We start from the raw sequence: 14,053 nt of genomic DNA, 5'->3' as shown, positions 1-14,053 counted from the left end.
GATGGGGCTTAAGTTCTAGAGACACTTTCCATGATACTGCCTCTCTGTCACTAACTTGCTATATGATCTTGAGAAAATTGCCAACTCTTCCTGAGATGCATTTTTTTTTTTACCTATAATGAGGAAATATGTTCTGAATCAAAGGTCTGGACCTAAGGCTAATTTTGTATGTATGCACATTTTTTCCAGAGACAGGTCTAAAGTTGTCAACAGAATTTTAAAGAGATCTTGTGCAGTAATAGATAGTGATATTCTAGAATTTAGATGGTCTTTAAAATTTCATCTGTTGCTAATAGTCTTTCTCTGATCAAATTCAGAGTTGACTGTTCTTTTGGTTCAATATTATTCATTAATATGTTATGAAGCAGTATAATGTTTTAGTGGCAATTTTCCAGCCCGAATTTGTAGATTCTTTCTTGACCTCCATGCCTCCCTGCAGTTTTCTCACAGCCACTGGGAAAATGGTATGATTCCAGTATTGCTACACCACAGGTTTTGATTATCTGAGCCATTTCCTAGACTTATTATCCTCCTTATCCTCCTTGTTTTTTTTTTTTTCCTTTAGAAAATGTCCTCTCTCTAGGCTAATTCACCAGAGAACAAATTTAATTAATAGGTGGCAACATATTGCAACTCTCATTGCCAAGATACATGATTAAAAAGAGAGCCTGTAGGCTTCCAGATCTTTTGATTGTTTTAATTTCAAGCTTCTTGAAATACACAAGATCATATTGAGAGCAATGTCAGATTATAATTTCACATGAGAAATATGAATATCTGTGAATATTAAAAAGTAAACTGAAGAAAAAATACTAGATGTAAATGATTGTTAGTAAGCAATATATATATTTACAATGAAAATTATAGTGTTAGATGATTGCACCATGGGGATCAGAGAAGTAAAATATTTATTCTGTTAATATTTATCAAGAGTCAACAATATGCTATGGAAGGGATGTAAAGGATAGAATGTTGAACTTGAATCCTCCCTCCAGGAAAATAATTTATCCACATGCAAGAATATATGTTTGCCAAAACTATAATGCAAGGTTATAATACAAGTGTTACATTCCAACTTAATATGTAGAGATAAACTGCCAAAGTTGTCAGTGGTCAGAAAGAAAACTTTAAAATAGAGGAAAGAAAGATCTCATATAGAAGACAACCATCAAGGTGAATTTTGATTCATAGGTTGGGTTTGGATACATGAAATATTGGTATACACATTCAAACAGAGGCAATGGCATGGACAAACCAACAAGAAATCTGAGGGATTTGAGAACTCTTCAAGACATGCATTTTAAGCTTTCAGTAATATTTCTTAATTTCTTGAAGGTAGGATACATAAATGGAAGCAGTAAGAAATAAGATAAAAGAGCAAGCCTGTGACTAAACACTTGAATGAAAAACTAGCTTTTATTTCATCTATGGGCTCTGAGGAAACATGTATGATTTTTCAGTAGGGAAGTGATATGATCTGAGTTTACATTGGGAAGATTAATTTTTGGCAATATATATTGTAGAAACCAGCTGAGGAAGTAAGAGACTAGGCAAAGATAATGATATCAGGAATCCAAAGAGGGAGAAGAAAAGGAAGAGAAACTATGATGCTCAAATCAGAGTTTTGTTTTTGTTTTTAACAATTTAACAACATGGAGGATCTGGAGTAAGTATGGCACGGATCTGAGTCTGAGAGGAGCTACAGAAAGAGGACACTCAAAGTCAATAAAGAGAATAGGACAGGATTTGCATAGAAAATGAGGAATAGAGATAAAAAGACTGAAAAAACAATACACAGACACAGTGACCCATGGACAATAATCAACAGTCTAACATATCTGTTAGTGGAGACCAAAACAGAGATGGAGAAAAAAATATATTTGAAGAAATAATGGCTAAGAAATTTTAAAGTTTTTTGAAAACTATAAACCAACAGCTCCAAGAAGTTTGACAAATCCCAAGGAGGATAATCACATCAATATTCAAACCCCTAGAATAAAAGAGCTAAAGATTAAATATTCACAACAGCCAGAGGAAAGAAGAGATTTTACAGCAAGAGATTTTTAAAAAATGGAACAAATAAGGGAAATTTGTAGACTATTCACCAGAAATAATACAAACTAGAAAAATGGAACATTTTTAAAGCATTGGAAGACCAATTACCCATTTAGAACTCTATATCCTCCAAAAATGAAGGTAAAATATCACATTATGCATATTAAATCTGTAGGTGTGGCCAAGTGAAGGTCAAGTGTGGACACTTATCCCCAGTGGGGTGGAGGGATAGAGAGGGGGTACATGAATGGGATGATAAGAGTGCTAGAGGCAAAGAAAAACATAACATAACAATACAAAAAACAACTTGATTAAAGGAACAATGGCTAACAAAGAGCTTAAATTTAGCCCAGATGAGAATCTCAGTCAGAAAGAGATGGTTCACAGAGTAAGAATAATGCCATTATAAGAGTGAAAGTCAATTACAGAGGAAAGGAAATCCTCCTAAAAACAGGGTACAATGCAAAAGGCTCAAGGGTCTATTGACAGGTGTTTTTCCTTAAGGTTATCTAGTTCAATCTCTAAATAACAAAGAATACAGTGACTTTTACTTTTTAAGAAGATCATAATAAATTGGATTTATAAACATTTAGAAAATTATTTTTAAATTTACAGTTTGCTGTGGGTTGGCCCAGGGTCTGATACCATCTGAGGTTGGTCGAAGGAGTCATATTTGCTTTCTCTATTACTTTATTTAGTCAATGATTGCATTTTTTTAATGCTCCATATTTCTTTTTGAAAAGTTGAATAGCTCTTGAAACTCCAGATTACTACTGGAGGACATAAATTCCAGTGGGCAAAGGTCCTGACCTTTCATTCTAGTAGGAGTATTACCAAAAGGCACTCATGGCAGCCTTTCCTAACTGGCATGGAGGTAGCTTTGCAAGCTGTTGTCCCATGATAACTTCTTACGTTCCTCAAGCTGTGCAAAGCAGGGAGAAGGGAGTAGCCTCAGTCACCAAGAATTTCCATGGAGTCTGTGAGAGCTCCACTGGACCTCAGAAGATGCAGCCCACTGCAGATGTGACTTCAGAACCATTTGCAGCTTCCACCAGAGAATATCCAGTCTGCTTTCAAATCACTTCCCTTCTTTCTCCTATCTGAAGTTTCACCATAAAATATAATTCTTTCTTTTTCCTTACTAACCTCAAATCCTGTCAATGATTTTTCTGAAACATCTCTTGAATTTGTCACTTTTTTCTATATCCGTGGCCACACCTAGTCTTCCTAAGTCTGACATCTCCTTGTAAAACCCATCTTCCCATCTTGTTACATCAGTGATTTCAGTCTAAAACTTAGCGCTTCTACCCAAATACATATATTTTCTCTAGGAGAAATTCCAGGACCTTTTATGTGGTGTTCTAGGTTCTTACCATATAGACAAATCCAGCTTCCATCTTGTCTTCAAGAGACACTACCTGACCTTGCTCACAGACCTCAACACAGAAAAACTCCAGAGAAGTAACTCATAACTTTTAGTTGACAAAATATCAAACTTTGATGCATTATGGATGTCCTCACAAAGGGACTGAGATGTCGAGTCCAGGGCCAGATGGTTTCCCAGGGGAATTCTATCAAACGTTTAAAGAAGAAATCATACCTATTCTACTAAAGCTGTTTGGAAAGATAGAAAGAGATGGAGTACTTCCAAATTCGTTCTATGAGGCCAGCATCACCTTAATTCTGAAACCAGACAAAGACCCCACCAAAAAGGAGAATTACAGACCAATATCCCTGATGAACATGGATGCAAAAATTCTCAACAAGATACTAGCCAATAGGATCCAAAAACACATTAAGAAAATTATTCACCATGACCAAGTAGGATTTATCCCTGGGACACAAGGCTGGTTCAACACTCGTAAAACAATCAATGTGATTCATCATATCAGCAAGAGAAAAACCAAAAACCATATGATCCTCTCATTAGATGCAGAGAAAGCATTTGACAAAATACAACATCCATTCCTGATCAAAACACTTCAGAGTGTTGGGATAGAGGGAACTTTCCTTGACATCTTAAAAGCCATCTATGAAAAGCCCACAGCAAATATCATTCTCAATGGGGAAGCACTGGGAGCCTTTCCCCTAAGATCAGGAACAAGACAGGGATATCCACTCTCACCACTGCTATTCAACATAGTACTGGAAGTCCTAGCCTCAGCAATCAGACAACAAAAAGACATTAAAGGCATTCAAATTGGCAAAGAAGAAGTCAAACTCTCCCTCTTCGCCGATGACATGATACTCTACATAGAAAACCCAAAAGCCTCCACCCCAAGATTGCTAGAACTCATACAGCAATTTGGTAGCGTGGCAGGATACAAAATCAATGCCCAGAAATCAATGGCATTTCTATACACTAACAATGAGACTGAAGAAAGAGAAATTAAGGAGTCAACCCATTTACAATTGCACCCAAAAGCATAAGATACCTAGGAATAAACCTAACCAAAGAGGTAAAACTATAGAACACTTCTGAAAGAAATTGAGGAAGACACAAAGAGATGGAAAAATATTCCATGCTCATGGATTGGCAGAATTAATATTGTGAAAATGTCAATGTTACCCAGGGTATTTACACGTTTAATGCAATCCCTATCAAAATACCATGGACTTTCTTCAGAGAGTTAGAACAAATTATTTTAAGATTTGTATGGAATCAGAAAAGACCCCGAATAGCCAGGGGAATTTTAAAAAAGAAAGCCATAGCTGGGGGCATCACAATGCCAGATTTCAGGTTGTACTACAAAGCTGTGGTCATCAAGACAGTGTGGTACTGGCACAAAAACAGACACATAGATCAATGGAACAGAATAGAGAATCCAGAAGTGGACCCTGAACTTTATGGTCAACTAATATTCAATAAAGGAGGAAAGACTATCCATTAGAAGAAAGACAGTCTCTTCAATAAATGGTGCTGGGAAAATTGGACATCCACCTGCAGAAGAATGAAACTAGACCACTCTCTTTCACCATACACAAAGATAAACTCAAAATGGATGAGAGATCTAAATGTGAGACAAGATTCCATCAAAATCCTAGAGGAGAACACAGGCAACACCCTTTTTGAACTTGGCCACAGTAACTTCTTGCAAGATACATCCACAAAGGCAAAAGAAACAAAAGCAAAAATGAACTATTGGGACTTCATCAAGATAAGAAGCTTTTGCACAGCAAAGGATGCAGTCAACAAAACTAAAAGACAACCTACAGAATGGGAGAAGATATTTGCAAATGACATATCAGATAAAGGGCTAGTTTCCAAAATCTATAAAGAACTTATTAAACTCAACACCAAAGAAACAAACAATCCAATCATGAAATGGGCAAAAAACATGAAGAGAAATCTCACAGAGGAAGACATGGACATGGCCAACATGCACATGAGAAAATGCTCTGCATCACTTGCCATCAGGGAAATACAAATCAAAACCACAATGAGATACCACCTCACACCAGTGAGAATGGGGAAAATTAACAAGGCAGGAAACCACAAATGTTGGAGAGGATGCGGAGCAAAGGGAACCCTCTTACACTGTTGGTGGGAATGTGAACTGGTGCAGCCACTCTGGAAAACTGTGTGGAGGTTCCTCAAAGAGTTAAAAATAGACCTGCCCTACGACCCAGCAATTGCACTGTTGCAGATTTACCCCAAAGATTCAGATGCAATGAAACGCCAGGACATCTGCACCCCGATGTTTCTAGCAGCAATGTCCACAATAGCCAAACTGTGGAAGGAGCCTCGGTGTCCATCGAAAGATGAATGGATAAAGAAGATGTGGTTTATGTATACAATGGAATATTCCTCAGCCAGTAGAAAGACAAATACCCACCATTTGTTTCAACGTGGATGGAACTGGAGGGTATTATGCTGAGTGAAGTAAGTCAATGGGAGAAGGACGAACAGTGTATGTTTTCATTCATTTGGGGAATATAAATAATAGTGAAAGGGAATATAAAGGAAGGGAGAAGAAATGTGTGGGAAATATCAGGAAGGGAGACAGAACATAAAGACTCCTAACTCTGGGAAACGAACTAGGGGTGGTGGAAGGGGAGGAGGGCAGGGGGTGAGGGGGAATGGGTGACGGGCACTGAGGGGGACACTTGACGGGATGAGCACTGGGTGTTATTCTGTATGTTGGTAAATTGAACACCAATAAAAATTAATTTATTAAAAAAAAAGGGACTGAGATGTCAAAAACTACTCAAGGGACAGGGATTTTTCATACCATGAGTGTGTATATCCTCCATTTCTCTCACTGATAAGAGAAAGAAGAACTTCTCAGGGAACGATGGTGCCAGCTTTTCCATATGCTACTGGTTATCGTAGAGTCCTTGGGAGGAAATTCACAGTTCAAAGAGGTGGAAATCCTTGGTTCCATCTTCAAATCACAGAGAGCAAAAAAAATGGAATGTGGCTTTTTCCCCAAACCCCAAAGGAAGATTGAAGAAGCTCCATCTAGAGTGAGGTGCTAAGAGAATTGGCTTGTGACAAAGCCTTCAAAACAAGAAAGAATGTAAGAGAACAAACAAGAAGGCCCAAGGTGGGTTAGGAAGGCAATGGGACAGTTGCTCCAGGGCGTGTAGCAGGCTCACACCCCACAAAGCTTTCCTGGAATTTCATTTCTAACCACTGATGGGCAGAGAGGGAGAAAGAGCAGTGGAATTGGTGAGACACGAAGCCAAAGGAACAGCAGCTCCAATCTGAAGGCAAACAGAGGCAGACCCGGATGCAGAAAGAGCCCCTTTCTCCAAAGGATTTAGGAAAGCTGTCTTGATGGAAGCCAGATATAAAAATGGTAAAAGGGCAGTCTCCAGAGTGGGACTAAGCCTGCTCTTTGGTCTGCAAGAGGAGAGCAGTAAAGAAACTTCTGCTACCTACCTCAAAGTGTGACTTTGTGACTTCTGCTACCTACCTCAAAGTGTGACTTTACTTGTTTCCCCCTCAAGCATTCTGATAGGACCCCATCAGCTGTGGTGTAGACAGTCTGTATCATGAGCTGCCATGAGTGAGGCACCCACAGGAGAGATAGTGTCTGAGACTAAGAAAGCAAGTCTCTGCCCCTGGATATCACTCATCCTATTAATTCCTGAAAGGCAGGAGTGAAAAGTTAAGAGGCCAGTGACAATAGAAAACTTTAGCTTCCCTAAAAATAGAAAGGTCTAGCAATCCTGGGCCTTTGCTCAGGCCCTGGGCTCTTTCCCCATTTATATTCCCCCCGCATTGGCTTCTACAGGCATTTGGTGTTATCTCAGACAGCAGAGAAATGCAACATCTATATGGGCTGGATTCGCAGGAAAAAACATCATGGAATGGGTGGGGTTTGAGCTAGAACATGACAGAGGGAGACAGAATAGAGTATGTGTGTCTGTCTGAAGCCCCACAGGCTGACTCAGAGTCCTCAACGGTGCAGAATCCTTTGTCTTGGATCTTGACTAACAGACAGATATCACCAAAGGGATTCCCAGCAGGCTCAGCATCACTGAGCCCTTAACTGAAGAGAAACCTTGAGGATTGTACTATTGCCATGGAGCAAGTCACTCCTGTTCCAGCAGGTGAAAGATTGTATTGTGAAATCAGTGGGAAAGGATTGCTTGGGGTAGGAGCAGTGGGCCAGGTGTCCTGATTTCTACTCCTAGTTATTTTATTAATTTACTATGTGTCTGGGCAATTTGCTGATATTCTGGACCTTCACATCGTTATCAGTAAAATTAAAGGGTTGGACTAGGTAATCTCCTATGTTTTTTTATGATTTTATTTATTTATTCATGAGAGACACACAGAGAAAGACAGAGGGAGAAGCAGGTTCCCCACAGGGAGCCCAACGCAGGACTCAATCCCTGGACCCCGGAATCATGCCCTGAGTTGAAGGCAGACGCTGAACCTCTGAGCCATCCAGGCGTCCCAGTGATCTAATTTTTTAGGCTCAAAAGACTCATGACTCTAAGAAAGGTAACTATGCCTGAGCATCTCTGTTCTCTATTGGAGGTTAGAAGGAATGGTGTTTGGTTTGGGAACTGTGTGGGAATCACACAATTACTCAATAAATATTTATGGAGCACCAACTATGTACCAGGAGCCATCCTAGGGACCAGAGATGCAGTAGTGAGCAAAATAGACAAAATTTCTCCACCCCCACTGTGCTTAGATTCTAGTGGAGGTGCACAGAAAGTAAATAAAATAAATAAGATACCGTGTATAGTAAATGGTGATAAATGCCTGTGTGTGACGGTGTCTAGAGTTGAAGAAGGTGATGTGTAATAAGTGCAAACATCACATATCTTGGAACAGAATGAGTAAAATTTTCCTTTCTGTCCACCTGCTAGTCTAACCTCCACTTTCCTGAAAACAGACACACTTTTATTATATATGCCTTGTATGTCCTAATGTGACCAGGGACTGTGGCAAAAGTCACAGTGGTCAGGTAGTTGTCTGCTGTTTGCCTCAAGCTGTGACATCTAGAATGTGCCATCAGAGGCCAGTGGGCAGTGGCGGCTGCTGGTGATGGCAAACTACTTTTCCTTTTTCTGGACTGGTATTCCCTCAATTTTTTCTTCCTTTTTGTATTTTTGTCCTGAAATTCTAAATGTAATGAACATTATCCTATCCCTTTTTACCGCCTAGATCTTTTTTTCAATTTACAATTTCACAGAATTTTTTTTTAAACTGGGTAAATGTCAAAGTTTAAACCTCTCTGTTTTGCAGGTCCATTTTCTGGGTTAATCTCATTAGTAGGTCTAGATAAGGCCTAATATTTGTGTCAGAGAAAGGAAGTCAGCACGCTCCAGTATCTTAAGAAAATTACATTTTCTGAAAGCGAGTTGGCCTGTATCTAATCGCTGTAAGACACCTTTTTTTTTCCTAGACATCCAAACACAAATTGGCTGATCTCTTGAAAAAAATAACTCAAGGTTCAGAGAAAAAGGTTAGAGCTGAAGTAAAATAAAACAACCTGAAAAACACTTAATCACCCAAGTTACCAGTAATCAGAACAGACAGGAAGTATATATGAACATATCATCCAGATTCAAATAGTAGAACTAAAGGCTGATATTTAGAAATACATAATTTCTTGGGTAAAAAAAATAATAATCAAAGCTCAAATTCTAAGCCAAATTGTATTGTGCATGTCAAAGTCCCTCACGGAATTGATGGGGGAATTAAAGGGGGGTGATTTCATCGGAGGGAACCTTGTGCCACAGAGTGTGATGAACAAAGACATTAGATAAAGTTGTGATGTTTGGCTGAGGATGTCCCTGTGATGATTTTTAAGACGGCTGCTGGCTCAGTCAGAGTGGAGAGTGACAGCTGGCACCTTGATGGGTTGGGGGGTGACAATGCAAGTCGGGACAGCGAAGAAGAAGCAGGAACAGACTCTAAAACAGATGTGAGCTGCTGAAATGGCCCCATGTGATCCAGCAGGGTCCTGACAGCCTTCGTCATTAACTTGCCCTACATGGTGTAGGGAAAAGAGGGCTTTGATCTTTTTTCTTTATTTTTATGTGAGTTTTGGGGGGTCTTTTTTATTTCTTATTTTTATTTTAAAGATTTTATTTATTTATTCATGAGAGACACAGAGAGGCAGAGATATAGGCAGAGGGAAAAGCAGGCTCCATGCAGGGAGCCCGATGTGGGACTCCATCCCAGGACCCCAGGATCACGACCTGAGCCAAAGGCAGATGCTCAACCACTGAGCCACCCAGGTGCCCTTATTTTAAAGATTTATTTATTTATTTTAGAGAGAGAGTGAGTGCAGGCAGAGGGAGGGGCAGAGGGAGAGAGAGAATCCCAAGCAGACTCTGTGCTGAGCATGGAGCCCATCTCCAGGATCGCTCTCATGATCTGGAGATCTTGACCTGAGACAAAACCAGAAGTCGGAGGCTCACCCAACTGAGCCACGCAGATGCCCCTGGTCTTTTTTGAAAAGTGAGCTTCTTACTTTTCTTTCCTTCCCAGTTCTCTGAAACCTCCCCAGCCTATGTCACTGTGTGTTAGAACGTTTGAACACTTGCCCTAATGCTAATAAATTGTCATAGTAATAGGAGTCATCATACGACTAAAAGCAAACACATGGGCACAGTCGATTTTCCAGTTATTTTTCTAATTACCTATATTAATGCCTCTAACTCTCACAGCCATACCCTGAAGCCAGCACAGTGAGGACACCTGAGTCACAGAGAGGAGTTCAGTGACTTACTCAAGGGCACACAATGAGATTCACAGCAGGAGTAGGACACAGGATTGGAGGAATGCCTCGCCTGTGCCTTCCTGACTGTTCGCTCAATTTCCGCTCATGGGGGGGGGGCACATAGGATGGGGGTACTGAAGCTGTACAACTGGGATGACATCCAGAGCATCTCTCGTCACAGCCCACCCTAACCCCACCCACAGTCTCTAGGATCACATGGTGTCCTGAGGATGAGAATGAGAAGTGCCTCGGCCTGGAGAGGGAGTTCACAGGGACACACTAGACAGGACAGTGATGTGGGGCAAGGGCCATCAAGGACAAAGGGAAAGGGGATCCCTGGGTGGCTCAGCTGTTTGGCGCCTGCCTTTGGCCCAGGGCATGATCTTGGAGTCCCGGGATCAAGTCTCACATCTGGTTCCCTGCATGGAGCCTGCTTCTGCCTCTGCTTCTCCCTCTGCCTATGTCTCTGCCTCTCTCTCTCTCTCTGTGTCTCTCATGAATAAATAAATAAAATCTTTAATAAAAAAAAAGGACAAATGGAAAGGCTGGGCCATCGAGTGTCAAAGAAACACCACCGAGTCAGTGTCTCATGTGCTAGGAGAAGACTGAGACCTAATATTCATGTGGAGATCATATATTTGTGCGCCTCAACTCAGGACACGTGGTTTGAGACAGAGTCTGAAAATGGAGCAGAATATTCAGAACTGATACTGTCCCCCAAAGTCACTGACATGCCAGATACTGAGGTGCTTTTCAAGTCACTTGCTGAATGTTTGGCTGCATTCAGCTGGGGAACAGGGTCACCTTGTAAAGGTGTGTGTGTACACACTTGGACGTGCAGAACTGCAGGTTCCAGATGGCTCTGCAGCCCCCTAAACAAACAAACAACACTGGTTGAGAACTGCTGGACAGACCAGAACACAGCCCATTCATTACACAGAGGCCTTGGGCTTGATATCATACACTATTTGACATCATATATTCAAACATCCCTGCTGCATCTCTATATATTTAGAGAGAAAACAAAACCCCAAACCCCCAAATCTTGCCTCATATTCATGGCACACATCTCTGGCATCACGGAACCTTCTGAGGGTTCTTTAATTAATTACAATAGAACAATAATCCCTCCCTCGCTCCCTCCCCTACAACTGCCTGAGGCTTCCGCAAGCTGCCTCCTGGATAGCTCTGTCTTCCGATAATAAGAGACACTTCAAAAGAAATGTCCCCCTTTGACATGGAGAAGAGCCAGGGGAAATTCCCTTCAGACAATCTCCCATAAATGCTTCCACTTCCTGAAACAGGAACAGGAGGCCACAAAAATGAACTTGGATGAGGCACTATGGTGGCATTTGTCACAATGCATTATAATCATTTATTGTGATTTTCTGGTTCGACTATAAGGGACTCTGTTTTAGCCAGCATTTACGGAGTAGCAGGCACACAATAGATACCCTCTAAATTTTTGTTGAAAGGGATGAATGAATTCACTGCTCCTGACATGAATAAGGAACTTTAAGCTCAAGTGAAACACACACACACACACACACACACACACACACACACACACACACACTTTACTTCATTGGTCATTAAGAAAATCAAATGAATAAACACAGTCATTCCCACGGTTATGACAATATTTCTTTCTGCAATCCTTTCCCTCTCCTTCCCCGAAAAATAAATAAATAATTAAATAAAAAGCCAAAAGAATTAGTTTAGCTTTTTTTTCTTTTTTAAGTAGGCTCCACCCAGTGTGGAGCCAAAAGGGTGCTCAAAGTCACAACCCTGAGGTCAAGACATGAACCAAAAGCAAGTCAAGCCACTCAGCTGACTAAGCCATCCAGGCGCCCCTAGCTTATAGCTTTTTAAACTTTCTTTTACTATCAGTAAAATACTTCTTCCAGGAAACTTAGAGTATGACTCTTCTTTCTTAGGGATAGCAAACTTTCAATGGGTGCTTACCCATGGTAGGCCAATCCCTACACAAAAGGCATTGTTACCCATTCAACAGAAGAGAAATTGTCTCAGAGAGCTACAACAGCCTGCTCTTTGTCACACAAATATTAAGTGGTGAGGTTGTGATTCAAACCCGAGAGCTAGCTTTCACCATTACAAATGACCTCTTCACCAGGTTCATAACCTTGCCTTCTTTAATCTCAGAGAAAAATTGAGCCAGACTGGGAGGAGTGAGAGAGTTGAGGAGCAATCAGGAGCAAGAACACTGTCTTGGAGGAAGTTAGCCTTAATAGGAAACCTAGCATGCAAGGAGACCTCAGGAGCTGGAGGCAATGGATCGTTTATGGAAACGCCAGGCAGTGGTTTTGCTAAGAGTGAATTTTAAACCTAGCCAGAAGGATAATGATATCGGGATCATTTACTCCTGCTGAGCAAAAGAGAGATGATGACACAGAGCGGCACAGAGCTCCAAAACCAGTGAGTATCAATATGAACACAATTAGTAGGGCGTTGGGCTGTTTGCTGGCTGTAGGGCTTAGAAACACAAGAACTAATATCAGAAACTTGAAAAGCTCCTTTATGAGGGTAAGGGCACATAAGAAAAAGCCTCTGTGAGGCAGAAGAAGTAACTAAAGCAATTGCAAAGGTGCTAAGACATACAAACTTCAACACTTCTTAAAAACCACAGCTTGTGGGGGTAGCTGGGTCTCCAGTGGAGAGGTGGATTTGGAGGGTTTGGCCCAATTGCTGTTGGACATGGACTAGGGTTGATCTACTCCTAGTTTAGTTTTAGGGGTACCAAAGGTCAGTCTCCAAAAGCTACCCCCGAAGCCTGACACGGCATTAAAAAGTCCACCAGTAGGATCACAATCGGTTGGGGCACATGAGTGGCTCAGTCAGTTAAGCGTCTGCCTTCAGCTCAGGTCATGATCTCAGGGTTCTGGAATCAGGCCCCACATCAGGCTCCCTGTTTAGCAGGGAGTCTGCTTCTCCTGCTATCTCTGCCCCTCTCATGCCCATGCTCTCTCTCTCTCTCAAATAAGTAAATAAAATCTTTTCCAAAAAATCCTGTGGGATTAGACATAGGATTCAGAAAACCCCTGCTGCTTTGCAAACTCCCAAGAGTTAGAAACACACCACATTGTTTCCAGGGCGGTATGGAAGTTCCCAAACAGAAAGCAAATTGCCACAGCGATTGGGCAAGACAAGCAGTTTCTGCAAAAAGACAGAAGGTGTCCAAAGCATAGAGCACACAGCTGTGCCTGAGAGGAGGCAGGAGAGGGGATGGAGTGGGAGGTGGCAAAATGCAAATCACTCCCTCAGTCAGCAAATGTGACTATGTGCCAAGCACTCTTGGAGGCATTCCGTAGATGTAATGAACAAAAAACCAAAAAATCTTGCCCTTCGTGTAGCTTTCAAAAAAGGAAAAATATAGGTAAATTGTTCTGACTTGACCATTTCCCTTTGGCTAGTCCAAAGGGAAAGTGGGAAGTTCTTCAAGGGCATCAGCAATAACAGTAAAATAACAAACTTGGTCTGGTTTAAGCCGATGGGAGTCTGTTAGCTCTGTATTATTCTTGTTTCACCAGAGGAAACCAGGGTTAAAGTCCAGGGAGAGATGATGCAGCTAAGCAGGGACTGAGCTGGAGTCACTTCTCAGGACCCGGTGCCCAGAGAAGCGGCCCAGGGTGGGACATAGACTCTGGGTCAATAAAACTAGAACCAGTTTCCGCTGTGCTGCTCACGTGACCTTGGGCAGTGTATGCATTTGTGATTTCATTCACGGTTCTGGTATGCAGAGTGGGGGTGACAGCCTGCTTTAAAGGGTTTAGGTAGGGCAGCCCCGG

This window comes from Vulpes lagopus, chromosome 4, assembly GCF_018345385.1.
Source record: "Vulpes lagopus strain Blue_001 chromosome 4, ASM1834538v1, whole genome shotgun sequence".
NCBI classification, from domain to species: Eukaryota; Metazoa; Chordata; class Mammalia; order Carnivora; family Canidae; genus Vulpes; species Vulpes lagopus.
The sequence above is the reverse complement of the archived record's forward strand: the minus strand, read 5'-3'. Positions refer to the sequence as shown.